General features: G+C 45.2%; 1 protein-coding gene across 1 annotated transcript in view; it reads left to right on the top strand.

The window, feature by feature from the left end:
- The window catches only part of AGAP3 (ArfGAP with GTPase domain, ankyrin repeat and PH domain 3), a 2202224-nt gene that overhangs the window by 1479430 nt on the left and 707109 nt on the right, over window positions 1–15685 (top strand). The gene's annotated exons all lie outside the window — the stretch shown is intronic.

Here is a 15685-nt window from a genome sequence, read left to right as displayed (position 1 = left end):
TGGCATAGACATTCCTAGACTGGCAGCATTGATGGTACCTTTTTTACTCTTGGGGGTGTCTACATCCCAGTGACAGAGATTATTCTTTCTGTTCAGGGATACATAAACTGCATATACGCCTTGATGCATTTCTTAGCTTGCATGGGGTACACAGGGCTGTCCACAATACTGAGTACCTATGTTGCACAGTCGCAGACCGTATCCCATATTGGCACTTACGGGTCAAGTCCCTAGATGACCCAGTGTTTCAGCAGTCCATTGGAGAGGCCATCCAGAACTACTTTATAGACAATGCAGCATCTGCCATCACGCCCTGAATTGAATGGGACGCTTTTAAATCAGTGATCACAGGGAGGTGTATTGCTGGGACGGTAGGAGTTAGGCTTACACTAGTGAGCGAGGTGGAAGTACAGGAGGGCGCGCTAAGAGACTTGGAGCTCACAAGACCTGGGAACTCAGGGTTGAAACAACAGCTCCTAGAGGCTAGGGAACTGATGGTGGCTTGCACCAAAAAACTCTCATGCTTCAATCACCGAGAATATATGATATGAGCACACGCGGAGAGCGATAAGGCAGGAACACTGCTGGCGTGGCTCATCAACCCCACCTCCCGTAACTCACTGATACTGGAATTGGAATCTGCTGCGGGAGATCGCCTCTGTGGCCGAATTGATATTACTACCAGCGTTGAGGAATACTTTACATCCTTATATGCCCCCCCACCCTCAGTTACACCCCAAGTACCAAATGAGTTTCTGGGTACAATGGTCTTACCACAGTTAGGTGAGAAAGACGCCATTAATTAATTGGCCCATAGCAAAGTAGCGGGGACTGATTGCCTGCCAGTGGGGTTCTATGCCACATATGCAGAGGAAATGGTGCCAAAGCTGATTGACTTCTACGCTTCAGCACAAGAAGCGGTTCTCATTCTAACTACTACTAATGAGGCACTGGCAGTTCCATTATTGAAACCGGGCCGACCTCCCCATGATGTCAGAGCATACCACACTTTATCAGTGCTCAACATGGATTACAAAATCCTTAGTAGAATAATTGTCTCCCGCCTCTTACCTTTTATGTCCAAATTGATCCATACTGACCAGAATGGTTTTATTTCCGGGTGCAACACTGCACTTAATATTAGACAGCTCCTTTCCATCTTGGGCTCAACCTCCCCAGACAGGGATAGGGCAGTAACAGTAGCATTTAAAATCAAAAAAGCATTTGATAGCCTGAGCTGGATTTATTTCTTACAGGCGATGTTTAAAATGGGGTTGGGCCCCGTATTGATCCAATGGACCAAACTCCTCTGCTTGGTGCCTCGAGCACAAGTCAGGACTGGCAAAGTAATTTACAACTCCTACTTAGTGGGGAGAGAAAGTAGACAAGGTTGCTCACTCTCCTGGTTGTTTATTAGCCTTCTCTGTTGAATCACTGGCTAGCAGTGCATGCTCTGGTGTGCACTATTGGGGGCTAGAATGTCAGGGCATATCCAGCTGAACTGCCCTATATGCTCCTGTTCCTTTGGTACGTGTAGGAGGACCTACGAGGGACAATATCTCTCCTGGAGCACATCAGGCCTCTGAAGCCATTGTCAGAAATGAAATATTTTCCCAATTTGCAGGAATACACCCAAGCTTTGAGACTCACGTGAACTCTCCTAGGAGGCAAACTGTCTGAAATATTTAGGGGTTAAAATATATCAAACCCTCGGGACCTATTGGATGGTAACATTGGGGTGGCCTTCAGAGTTCTCTGTGCTAATGTCAACTTATGGAAGTCCCTCCCTCTATCCGTAGCAGCGTAGATTGCGGTTGCAAAAATGGTGGTGCTCCTTTATATGCTGCACTTTTTTCTACTCTACTAATCACTATCCCCACCGTATGTTCTGAGAAATGAACTCACTGGTAATAGAAGTTACCTAGAGAACGGGTAGTCGTAGAATAGCAAATCCTAAATTGTGATGACTAACCTTCGAGGGATATCTTTCAGAACCAGATCTAGAAACCTACTACCTGGCTGCACAGCTCCAGTGGTTTATTATTTTTTATTATTATTAAAGGGGTTTGTAAAGCGCCTGGTGACGCCTCCCGGCGTGTCCCCGCGCTGTGGAGAGAGAGTCTTAGGAGGATGGAGACATATAACAGGCAGCTAGAGAGTGAAAAGATAAGTTTTCACCAGTTTTCTAAAGGAGACCTCATTTTTATCTAGTCTGATATTCATGGGGAGGGAATTCCATTTCTTAGCTGCAAGGGTGCGGAAGGACCTGCCTCCCATTCTGGCTTTTTTAGGAAGCGATGTTTTGAGCATACCCATTCCCTTGGAGCGAAGGGATCTATTGGGCTCATACAGTACGGCTAAATCAGACATATAGGATGGAGCTTTTTGATAGATAATCCTGTGGCACCAGAGAAGTGCTTTAAATAGTATCCTCTTGCCGATAGGTAACCAGTGGAGGGTAGCTAGAGACGGTTTGGAAGGAGCTCTACGGGGGAGTCTCAGCACTAGACGTGCGGCTGAGTTTTGTAGGACTTGTAGTTTTCTGATGTTTTTTTCAGAAGTGTACTTCTAGTAGATCCACTCGCTAGTACTCCTCATCAGAGAGGTCCCTAGTGGACCCCAAGCCTCTGAACTCTGTTTCAGATCTTTCTGGTTCACAGATGACCCTTTTGAGATGGATCTATGGAATTGCAGATCATCCGGCATTGCTGGAAACCCAGCCTGCAGCGCATCTTAGTCCTTATTCCCAAGACATTCCATTAACGGGATTGGATATACTACCTGGAGGCGGAGCATTTGCAGGCCTAACAGAATGGTCTATGTATGGCATTACCAGGTGGGGTTGGGATTTGACCTATATAGGGAAGGAATATTGCTTACATTCAACTTTCCGAGATCTTCTAACTGCCACGGCAACAGTTTTTACTACACAGATCGGTTGTAGTGACAATTCAATTCCAGTGGGGAACAATCACAGTTGAACCCCCTGCCCTTCAATGCTGTTTCGTCCTATGCACTACGAACTGCAAAATCAAAGCAGCCACATCCCTGTACCCTGTGATACTAGCTGACATAAAAATAACTGGATGAATTGCGTGAGAAATGGGAAATGGGAGGAAGACCTTGGTCTCACCATAGCGGATAGAGGCAAAATGGGCCATCATTTTTGCTACAGTATACACAATTTCGAGAAAAGACAGATTTAAATTGATTCATTTCTATATCTTGCATTGAGCATATCTTACCCCTAATAAAATCATCAGGACTTTTGGTTCAACCGAGGCATCTTGTCCACGTTGCGGAGAACATGCAGTCTGAAATGCTCCACATGAGTGATCCTGCCCTACTACCCTGCTTGTATTTTGGAAAGGGTTGTTTGAAGGTAATAATGTGGTCACCCATAGAACGATCCCCTACACCCACATGGCGTGTTTATTTGGGGGATTCCCTCACCCGAGCAAGAATAAAATAATGACCACATTTTTTGACCTGCCCTGATTCTTGCAAAATGGGAATTTACATCGCACTGTAACACTTCTGGGATCCCCACCTGAAGAAATGGAGAGAGGATCTCATTCTCTGGGTGGTATATGAAAGTGCAATGGTTTTTCAGGAGGTGAAGAGGGGTCATGGCTCAATAGACAATGCCCGAGCTTGGGACCACCTAGTGGATTTCTTAAACGAGCCAGAAGACAACACCCCTAACAGTTTCCTTATGTCTGTACACTTCTCAGAGGGATATTTGTCTTGAAATCCTTGTTTTTTAAGTGTTGTGAATTGTATGGGTAGAAGCGGTGAGCCTCACCCTAGCTCTCCACTGGGTGGGGTTATTATTAACATATAACCAACTGAGTGCTTTTGGTTAAGCCATGCATTGGGGTAGGAGGGCAGTTGGGAAGCTTACTTGATGGTAGAAGTTTCGAGCAGATCACCTGACAATGATACATACTATAAAATAAAAATAAAAACTGAAAGTATTGTCCTATTTGCATTTGATCAACCTTAATGTACAAAAAAACAATTTCTGTGTAATACAATTATCTTACCCAAACTTCTAATGTTTGTATGGATGAAAAAAACAATAAAATTCTGTTTGGAAGAAATGAAAAGTTTGCATGTCCTGGTAGTGAAAAGGACCAAAATGTGTTTTTCACTACTGTAAGGCCAACTGCTCTCTAAATCCTCTGGTAAAATTGAATTTAACATTACTATTCTAGAAATGCCACTTTTAGAAAGTGACATTTCTCTGATCTTAAAGCTCTGTGTGCCTGCAGCCTGTCTTAAATACGTGTCTGGGCTGGATGACAACTTAACTTTGTGCATTCCCTCTAGACAGTCACACACAAAGGAAGGTTGGGTGTGTCTGAGTGTCCATCTGCATCCTGGTGGCTCATTCTTGGCAGGATGTAAGGGAGGAGCTGACAATTACACCTGACTAGGCAGTGTCCTGTCCCCACACAGAGAGTTGATTACCTCCTATAGTGAGTCTGGAGCCAGGGCTAGGAATCAGAAAACCTCTGTGCACTTCAGAGACCCATCTTTGAAGTCACCGCCACTTCAAAGGTACAACGGGGTATAAGCACTGGGTCTCTGACCAGACCAAATTAGGCACTTCTGGACCTGCAAAGAAATTCTGTCGGAGGACTGATGTGCTGCTACAAGGACTGCCACTCTGCTGGACTGCTGCTCTGGAAGAATTGCTCTTCTGCTGTGCTGCCCTGTGATCCCGCTCTGGAAAAGCTGGACTCTGTCTTGAACCCAGGGCGATCTCCCAGGGCTTATTGGTTTGCCTCCTATTTCTGAGACTCCAGGATATCAAAGTTTCACCACTACCTCCTGTGCCTGGTCTTTCAAAGTTGACCCAGGTGCTTGCTCCTGCCAAACCAACGCATCTTCTGTCTGCATGCAGCAGAACCGGTGCATTGTCGATGTTGCAGGAGCAGATTCAACGCATCGCACTCAGAGCCAGCGTACCGCCTTAAATAACCACGCATTGATACAGCTGCACTTTGGGAAGACCAACGTATCCCCTGGACTGCATGGAGAAACCCAGCTCATCGTCTACGGAACCACTGCCTCTCGGCTCAGCGCATCATCGTCTGAAGTGACTCATCGTGTGAAGAAAATTAACTCATCATCTTGACTGCGGGATCAACACTGATGTATCGCTCCGCTGCGCCACGCAACTCACTGTTGCAACCAGAATCAAGGTACTGTGTTCAGCTGGCCTGCATAGTTCCTGTATCCGGCCAGCACTCTATTACTAACTGTAGGAGAGTAGGGTCTGCTTCCTATGGTTACCCCCACTTTTTGCTGTGATTCTCTGGTGTTTCGACTTTAGTCTGGCTGTGGCCCTGCTAATCAGGCCCACAGCCTAGCTGTTCTCTCTCTAAATTGATACCATGTACTTTAGGTACATACCAGATTGGTTACTGGGTCACCCTTGTGAGCCCCTGTATAGTGTACCTTAGGTACCCAGGGCATAGGTGCACCCTAGGCCTACCAGGGGCTGCAGCATGTATTGTGCCAACCGTGGTTTGCCTTCCAAACTGACACCACAGGTCTGTTCACACAGCCTGGGTAAGGTGGTGTAATCACCCCTTACATAGATATAATATACCTATATCTATATACCTATATAGACACAAGTCACTCCTATGGCAGGCCTTGACAATCCTGGAAGCAGAGTGCTTGTTTTTATGTGAGAGGGTGCCCTAGCATGAGCTGAGCCCCTCTGCAGCTTTCGGAACCATCTCCTTATAGCTGTTCTATGATATAGCCATACCATATACTCTTAAGAGCATTATAATCCTCTCGGTTAATGCTAACTTTGGCTTTATCAAAACATGTCGTGTAAGGTGTCAAACACTTTGGAATACTACCCCCTGCCAGTCCTGGCGGTGGGGGTAGCATTCCACCCTTCTAGAGGGAGAAGACATGTAGTTACTGGTAAACCCGGTTAAAGTTAAACAGAGCCTCAGCATCACAAAATGGATGCTGCTGCCACAGACACGAGTCTGCCCTCCTGCTGCTGGAAGAAACTCCGGCAGGGGAGGCCTGGACAATAGCTTTCCTGTCCAGGGAGATGCTGGTACCTCCCCAGACAGGCTTTTGTGTATTGGGGCTGGGAGGGTTGCATTCAGTGAATGCTTTCCAGACACTGCCTGGGGCACACTAGGTGCTCCATGCATTTCCCAGTTCAAACCGGTTGCTGGGGCACTCTGACCCAGCTCTGGCGTGTAACTGGACAAAGGGAAAGGGGTGTAACCACCCCCTTCCCAGGTCCTCCCATAAGAGGGACCTTAAAGGTACTATAGCCCCTAAACTTAGTATAAGTATATGATCCCAGTTCCTAGGACTTTAGATTACCCTTGACGAAACTCTGAAACATAAATCCTGGACCTTCGACATTCCATTTCGAGTGGAAGACGGAAGACATTTCCCTTTTGGTCAAGGAGTGACCACCCTGTTCAAACAGGCACCAACAGCAACTTTGCCGGTCTGCATTTTTGAGGCTCCCGCCGGATCCCGAAGAATCTGCGACACAGGACACAGACTTCCAGACATTTCTGACCCCGAACTTCACTCACAGCAAAGCTGAGACCCGTGGCGGACACGAGAGACGTGGGACCGGAACTCCTGGACATCCTGCATTTTGCAAGCTGCACTCACTTCACGAGGTATCTCGAAGTTGTGCATTGAGGTGCTTGAAGCCCCAGTCCCGAGCACCATTTGCACTGAAGCTCAGAGGCCCCCACTCCACGAGTGTCCCGTGGGCCCCGCTTTTGCATTTCACTCTGCAACTTATTGTATGCTAATTAAGAAACTTGTATTGTACTTTTACCTCTGACCTCATAAAGAGTGCAGAGGGGTTGTGTTTAGAATAAATACATATATATTTGATATATACCTTGTGTGGTGTCCTTTCATTTGGTACTCAAGGGATTATAATTGGTAAAACAACTTGCTTAATGCGCTCTCTGAAGTCTTAGCCTGATGACTGCTGGTCCATGCTACCACTAGGATAGCTTTCTATAAGGTTGACTTTACAACCACCATCAATAAGGATAGATTAGACTAGTGCAACGTTCCCACTAGAACTACTGGACATCATATGCCAGGCTAACTTCTCACACTAACACCTTGAACTCTTGACTTTACCCCAGTTCAGTGCAACCAGATAATCCCCATTAGCGCTTATTGCTTCTAAACTTTATTGACTTAAAAAAAAAAAATCATATCTTGACTTCTACTCATTGGATTTTTGTCGCTTGGGTCTTGTTTTATTTATGAAGTCATACTCTATTTTTCTAATTTGGTAAAGAGTGTTTTGTGGTGTTTTCTTTATGTTACTGAGTGTTGGGGTTCCAAAATGCTTTACTCATTGCCTCCTAAGTTAAGCCTGCCTGCTCTGTGCCAATTTACAAGAGAGTGGATACAGGTTAACTTATGGTGTGTATCTGACTTACTCTGACTAGGATTGTGGTCCCTACTTAGATAGGGTGCATACCTCTGCCAACTAGACCCGATTTCTCACACTAGGTATACTACTAGCAATCAAACACCCAAAAGGTGATGGGAAGAATGTTTGCAAATAGTCTAACCATTGCCAGTCACTCAATGTATTATTCCCAAGAATTGTTTTATGGACATTTGTCCACTCTAGACAGAGGCCAACCTAATGCAAACCAGTCCATCTCAAACCTTGATCATCCCTCCATCCTGTAGCCCGCGGCTTTCTTTTAGTTGAGAAATCTGAGATTCACTCCTTCTAATCTCAGTAAGTCATCCCCCTGGCCACATTAGGTAGTATGTTGGGAATTCAAACATGTATTCAAATATTTGCTATCCCAGCCCCAACAGACCTACACTACGTTTCTTGTAGTGCATGCTGTTCGGTATTGCCACTGGCATTATGGGCATATTTGTACACGCAAAGGTGGCTGGTAGGGAAGGGGTTGGCAGTGGGGTAGGGTTTGAAAATAATCCCCACCTCTTCCGCCATCTCTCCTCATCATCTGTCCGCTTCTCTTCCTGACTCCGAGTCCGGAAGAAGCAGGAAACACACAGTCTCCCCTAAGCCAATCACAACACTGCAATTCAGCATTGTGATTGGTTCGGTGCTCAGATGGGGACAGGTAACCTGTGCATGATATCCACCCAGGCTGTGTATTACAGCCTGGTGGAGAACATGCAAAGTGCGCATGACTGTTTGGCCTGCCCAAAACAGTCAGCCAAACCGTCATACACACTTAAGTCATGAACCACTTCTCCTTCCTGTGCCACCAGCCCTACCCGCTCTAACTCAGCCCTGTGGCAACTAAAAATAAAATGATGATGATATTGTTATTATCGTTTTATTTTTTCCTTTTCCACTGCTCTGAGAGCATTGGGGCAACGCTCCTACGCCTTTGCGGAAAAGCTGCACACATGTACATGTGACTAGGAGGCAAACCTGTATCTTTTGTTCTTTTCTAGTGCTATATGAATTGGCATAACATCTTGCAGTCCAATATCACAGCTAACACTAGCTAAGCTGCCTCCTTTCCAGTAGAGTCACACTGTAATGTGCATTTGGAGACTAAGTATGATTGCTGACCTTCCTTTGTTATCAAACAAGAAGCAACCATTTCACAAAATGTTGGAAAGCAAATATGTTTGATTATTCTGTGCCTCCATGTGTGAAGCTGTACCTGTTCATGATGTGTGGGGGAACCTTGCACATTGTTGTTCCTGTCTGCAAAGAGAAGTCAGCACTGCCTATGAGAAGTCTGTACTGCTTAGCTGCCTCTGCACTTGTTGTTTCTGTGCTGTGGATCTTTATAAAGCACTTTCATTATATCATCCCCAAAACAATTGTCTGTCACTTTTTGTTTGTAGTTTACAGTGATTCCTGACAACTGTGTTACATTACCACTTTCATTACTCAGTTTCAGTAAGGCCGACCCCCAACTCAAAATCTCTCATCGAATACCTTGGAGGCCTGGGTCTCACCCAATGAGTAAAAGGACCTACCCACATCACTAAACACCTCCTGGATCCTATTTTCACCACCTTAAACAACATTAGAGTTGAGGAGCCCTCACCAGTCTCCTGTACACACCTCGCCCTCATCAAGTTCAGCATCCCTGTCCAGTGCACATTCACCACCGCCATACCAGCCTGCAGAAACTGGAACAGCATAACTGTCCAGGACTGTAGCTGTGCTCTCAGCTCTCAATGACCCGAACACAAAAATAGCCCCTCCAAAGTCATCAAGAATTTCAACAACTGGATCACGTCCTGTGCCGACTACCTGGTTCCCTCAAATACTGCAATAGATCAAGATCTTGATTCCAGGCCTGTTGGTACACAGAGACACTCATACATAACCACTGCAAACAAGTGGAATAGCAAATAGAGAATGAGCGAGGACAATACAGACAGGAGCATGCTCTAATCCGCCCTGAGATGCTACCACCAAATGATCCAGAACACCAAAAGTGCCACTATGGCGGACTGCAAAGATGCCAGCACTCCCAGAAGCAAATACATATTTGTCACTGTGAAGAATTTCACCTCACCAGTGACCGCTTTCAACTCAATCACCCCCCCACAGGACCACTGCAGCATTCTCTCTCAATTCTTCAGTAACAAAACCACTACCATTTACAGCAAGTTCAACCTGCAGCTGTACTTAACAGACCTAACCAAATTGCTCCCACTCTTATCCATAGAACCAATTCTAACCACGTGGCCCATCATCCTCCCAGTAGAAACCACAGCCACTGTGAAGTCCTACCACTCAGGGGTCCCATCAGACCCATGCCCCACCACGCCTACTCCAGACCACTGCAACCCATAATTGCTATCCTCACATCCATGCTGAATTCCTCTACCTTTTCCGTGACCGCCACAGAAGTTTGGAAACAATTGCTGAAGAAATCCTCCTCTGACCTTTCAATGCTCGCCAACTGCAGGTCAATTTCCCTGCCACAATTCCCAGCCAAAGTCTAAGAGAAAATTATCAACAGATGCTTCACCAAATACCTCAATGACTTCAAACTCCTCGACACTACTCAGTCTGGTTTCAGACCCAACCATAGCACTGATACTGCTCTCATCACCGCCATGGAAGACATCCACATGACTGGACAGAGGAGACATGACAGTCCTCATCCTCCTGGACCTCTCTGCAACATTCGACATGGTGTCCCATCCAATCCTCATCCAAAGTCTACACAATTTGGGACTCCGGGGAGAGACACACTGATGAATATGCTCCTTCCTGATTGGAAAAACCCAGTTAGTCAGCTTTGCCCCGCTCACTTCAGATGCCTATAACTTCATCTGGAGAGTTGCGCAAGTATCCACACTGAGCCCAAACCTCTTCAATGTATATGTTACACATACATGATCTGTATAGCCAGCATCATCCACTCTCACAACATAAACTTCCTCCCCTACTTTGATGGCACACAATTCATTCCCTCCCTCATGAAAAGACACTTAGTATCTGGATCAAATTCAATGCCTGAATGACTGAAATCGCCCATTAGATAATGACCAGCTGTCTAAAGCTGAACACCAACCAGACCGACCTGTGATCTTCGGGAAGAGCACTACACAGTGGGACTCCAAATAGTAGTCAATAGAGCTGGTACCAATTCACCCCCACCACCCCCACCTGCGCCAAGAACCTTGGGATTGTATCAACAACAAACTTGACATGGCTGCTCAAGTCAACACTGTTCCCTCCTCATGCTTCCCTGAAGATAGTGAGGAAGATTTTCAATTGGCTCCCAGCCTGCACCCGTAAAACTGTCACACACTTTCTGGTCACAAGCAAGCTGGACTACAGGAACACTCTCTATGCTAGGATTAACAAAAAACTCTCCAAAAGACAGCAGGTCATTCAGAAATCGGTAGCCAGAATTGCTCCCATCCTCCCACACCGCACTCACATCACACCTGAAAGAACTCCACTGGCTCCCAATCAACAAACAGGAACATTTCAAACTCCGCACTTACACTTATTAAGCACTGCAAAATACTGGGCAGCATACCTCAACATTCCAGACACCTCCGCTCGTCCGTATTCCTACTTGTACACATCCTACGCATCCTTCCCGCACGGACAGGAACGCTGGAGCTGAGCTCGAGAAGCCGGATTTCAAACCGCTCCGATAACCAACGGCAGGAAGCAAGCAGATAAAAGGAAAAAGGAAGACATGAAAAACAAGATGTAAAACTTCAGTGTCCGTAAAGAAGGGATGGAGGAACAAGACCCCAGATATCCCGTGCACAATCGATCACATTAATCCTACACTCACAGCCCCAGCCTGAGGAAGACCTTCTTAGAAATCCTCCTGGTCTCCAGCACGAAGGTCGAAACTCTTCGGCACCTACACAATTCACCTCCCTTTTCACAGGACTCGGAGTATCAGTACTAAATTGGGATAATAAAAAGGACCCAGCTAGTTTAGCAAAAATAAGATGGTCTAAACTTTGAACAATGTTTGAATGGCACTCCTGAGCTTAGTATTTTATAGGACCACTTAGTGAAAAACCACAGAGGAATACCAGTTTTATGTATCTCGGTAGAGAAAAAAAGAGTAGGATTACCATCAAATATGACATATTTGTGGATGATTTTGTGTATATAAAAAAACATATATGCATATTGCGCTAGTTTAGAATACTGTTCATGGTTTACAGAAAAACAGTTATATGAGAATTTATGCATGAAAATGTATGTATAAATAGAGCATGAAAAGTATCAAATTGTGGTTTTGTAAAACTGAAGGTTTCTTCTATTTTGAAAAAAAGAAAAAAGAATATTTGAAGAAGAACCAGTCTTGTTGTGCTCATTATTATCGTAAAGATAATTAAATGTGGTGTTGTATGCTACCTTTAGTGTCAAAATATTGAAAGTTAGAGTTATCATTTATTGAAATTGACGTGGGAAAATAGTTAGACCCATGGTACTAAGTAAACTTTGAATCTATGGTCCCAGAGGTATTACTTTTGGTCTTTAAGAGACTCCACACATGGCTTGCCTCCTTGATGCTAAGTAATGCAAATCTTTGTGTTACTTTCACGTTATCTCCAGCGCTAAACAAGTTTAGCGCTGGAGAGTAAATAGGAAAAAAAAGATTTTGCACCGATTTGCATCACTTTTGTAAAATCTTCGTAAATCTCCCCCATGGTCTTCAAGCCTTTGTACACCGGCTGCAGGGATGACAAAAGAAACGTGTACTGTTCAGAATTTAGACAGGCTGAAATGAGGGTGCATTATAAAACTGTGACCGGGAGGTCTGAAAGGGACTGTCTAGTACAGCATTACAGGTACGTTGGGATCTTTCTAGTGAAGATTCACAGGTTGTTTTTCCTTCAACTTCCTGGGGGATAAGCGCGAGATGAGGGGGTGAGATTGTCCTGCATTCTGCAGCCAACCAAACCACTCACACAATCACCTTCTGTTAATTCTATCTGCAACATCAATTAAATTGTTTGTAGAAACTAATTGAATGTGGCTTAATCACACATCGTAATAGCTTTCCACGCTTTGAACTCCCTGTTAATTCCAGTCATAAAATGAAATGAGAGAGCTGGCTGGGTAATTAGGGAGGAGGCTGGTGTAGAAATTAGTGTTTATCGTCTGTAATAAAAGGAGAGAGCTGGTGACCGCCTTGATTCTGAGGCAGCCAGCAAACGTTTCCCTTCTGCTGATTCTGGGAAATGCCTCAGTGCCTGGCATAGGGGCTGTGCGCTCGTTGCTGCCTCACCATTCTGCCCTGCTGATGACACGAGGGATCTTCTCACCCTAGCCAGACTTCCTGGATGTCATGATCTTCATTGTATGCACAGCATGTGTATCTTTCAACCCTAATTGTCCTATCCCAAAATGTAAGGCTCTTCATTCTGGAATCGTTGTGTGACCTTTCCAATCTTCACTTCCACCTTCATCCCAATGACTAGGTCCCCCACCCCTCCACTGTTTGTGGGGTTCACCTCTGTGGGCACATATATAGTGAACCACTGGGCCTTAATGTATTGGAAACGCCGACGTGCTTAGGGAGTAAGGTCTCACTGCATCCTCATATGCCTGGTCTCTCTGGCCAGTAATGCTCATCTCTGAAACTGCATCTTACCCTTGTCTCAGTAAAGTTAAACAAGGGAACCCAAATAGGTAGCTTAGGACCACGGGTGGTTACGTATTATAAAGAACAAAGGTCCTTAGCATAATATTAGATAATGAAAAGTATTCCAACATAGATTTAAAATAAGAACTATGGGTAGTCTTCCAATGCCCAGCTGGGCAGAGGAAAATTTATTTTTTGACAATCAGGAAAAATGAAATAAATTACAATAAGAAACACAGAAAAATGAAGCATGGGCACAATCCTGTACCTGGCGTTAAAAGGAAGGGATGAAAGAAAGGAAAGTAACAGGCAAAAACAATGGAACTAATGGAGGCTTATCATACAATAAGGGGTTAAATAAGCTCTAACCAGCAGTCCCCACAACATATATTACACAATGAATAAATTGCAGTACTGTTTAAAAGTCGACGTTTCGATCCCTAGCTCCTAATACAGTGGGATCATCTTCAGGACTAAGAATTCAATTTGCCTGATATTGATTTTAGGACGCCTGTGGGAATAAAGCAGGGAAAAGAAGGAAACACAATAAGATAACCCATTATGGTTTCAAGGTGGCATATCAGCTTCATTTCTGAAGGTGTGGGGTGCACGGTCTGTGAATACAATAAGTGTTGACGAAACTCGTGTCCAGTGAGTATAAAAACGGACTGAAACCTTGTGGCGTGAACAACTAGCAAGATCTAAGTTGACGCTAATTATAAGGTAGACTGCGGAGTAAAGGTGGAAGAACGGCTCGTAAAAGTATACGGAACTACTGTGAGCTCGTGGTCTATACTGAGTAAGATTGGTGAAAAGAAAGTGAGGAATAGGGGTCCAGCCGTGCCACAAGAATAAAAGGGTTGATCGTGGTGATTTAGAACCGTAGTTATTTGCTCGGGCGCAAGTGGCAATGTGTTAATTCCGATGTGAGTATAGCCGGATTTACACGAATGTGATGAGGCAGTTTAACATAGAGTGACATGCATAACAGTAAAGTGGTGGTCGGCGCAGTGGGTGTGTTTAACGACACATATTAAAAACAGAAGGCAGAGGCAAACCTTCTGGGGAGGGCTCGTGATGTAGCCCCGTCTGGGAAATATCAACCGAGTATATCGTAGAACACCTGAAAAAAGGGTAACAAGGGGTGATGCAAGGGAGTAATGAAATGTGAGTCAGCGTCTGTAAAAACAGAGGGTGGGCCAGGTTACCTGGGAAATTGGGTGGGTCAAACGAGGTCTTGGATTACACAATTCGGTTCTAAGTACCCGGCCGGGCACGTTGTAACCGTGTTGCTTCGGCGTTTGGCCTGTAGTTTATGTTCCAGGGAACTATTAATACAAGGAGGGGGGTATTATTCGGTTGGGCATTATTTCGTGATAAGGTCGCAGACATCGGCAACCCGGATTAAAGGTTTGGGCTTACCTTGAGAGAGTCACCTGGCAACAAACAAGGTTCACAATAGAAGATCGGACAAGTTGTATCAGCGGGTAGCCGGGCTTCGGGACAGCTACAATGGCTGTGGGTTCAGGGGAGCTGCGGGAGATGAAAAACGGTTCTAGGTTAGGGTGCCGATGGTACGGGGGTCGCTCAAGGTGGGCGAGCGAGTTACCTATTAAGGGCTTACCTCAGGAGGAGTCTCAAGGCGACGGGTCATGTGGCGTAATGGCTGGGACCCTGGTAAACAACCTCGCGTCGCTTAAGTAGAGCGACCGTCGTGTGGTGTAGAAATGGACAAGGGACTAGGGGGCAGGTATCTGTGCCGACAATGGGGGCCGTCTTGGAAGGGATAATTTCGCTTTCAGGTGCCAGACATCTTAAAATGGTAAGGGGGACATCGTTAAACTCGGCGAGTGCTCATTAAAACTACACATTGAAATAACATAATGTCATCCTAAGTGCAATAGTGCCTAAGTGAACCAACGTGTTTTGTGCGCCACATGTACAGTCAAGATTATCTTCAAGTTAGTTACATATTTTAGCAGTTTGGCATTAAGAAAGCAATAGACCCAAACCCAGGTGGAAACGTTCGGGTTTGCATTTTACCTTAGGGCCAAATCAGCTACTTTCATAGCTATTGGAATTCCAGTACGGTTCTTGGAGAGGGGGCTCAGAGCAAATTTGTCCAGTCCTCAGTCCTGTTAAGTCCATTTCTTATCGAGTTGAACTGGATGATAGACTTCAGTTCCTCTTTGTTCAGCAATTGGGCCATGTTCCGCCCCTTTGAGGAAGTTTCACGACTTTCAACACTGTCCAGCGTATGTCGTCCTCGCTGTGGTTTGCATCAGAAAAGTGGTCCACAAGGGGTGCATTCAATGTCTTACATCTGATGCGGCTTCTGTGTTGACAGATCCTGGATTTAACTTTTTGCATTGTCTGTCCGATATACACTTTCTGGCACGGACAGTGAATGAGATAGATCACATTAGATGTGTTACAGTTGGAAAATGATTGACAAGTTACAGTGGTGTTATTAAACGTAAAACTTTTGCCTTCAATGGTATACATGCACACATTACAGCCTCCACATTTAGAGTGACCAGTGAAGGGGGACAGACCCCAAA

This window comes from Lissotriton helveticus, chromosome 10 (genome assembly GCF_964261635.1).
Source record: "Lissotriton helveticus chromosome 10, aLisHel1.1, whole genome shotgun sequence".
NCBI classification, from domain to species: Eukaryota; Metazoa; Chordata; class Amphibia; order Caudata; family Salamandridae; genus Lissotriton; species Lissotriton helveticus.
Note: the sequence above shows the minus strand (reverse complement) of the source record. Positions and strands in the feature narration are given on the sequence as shown.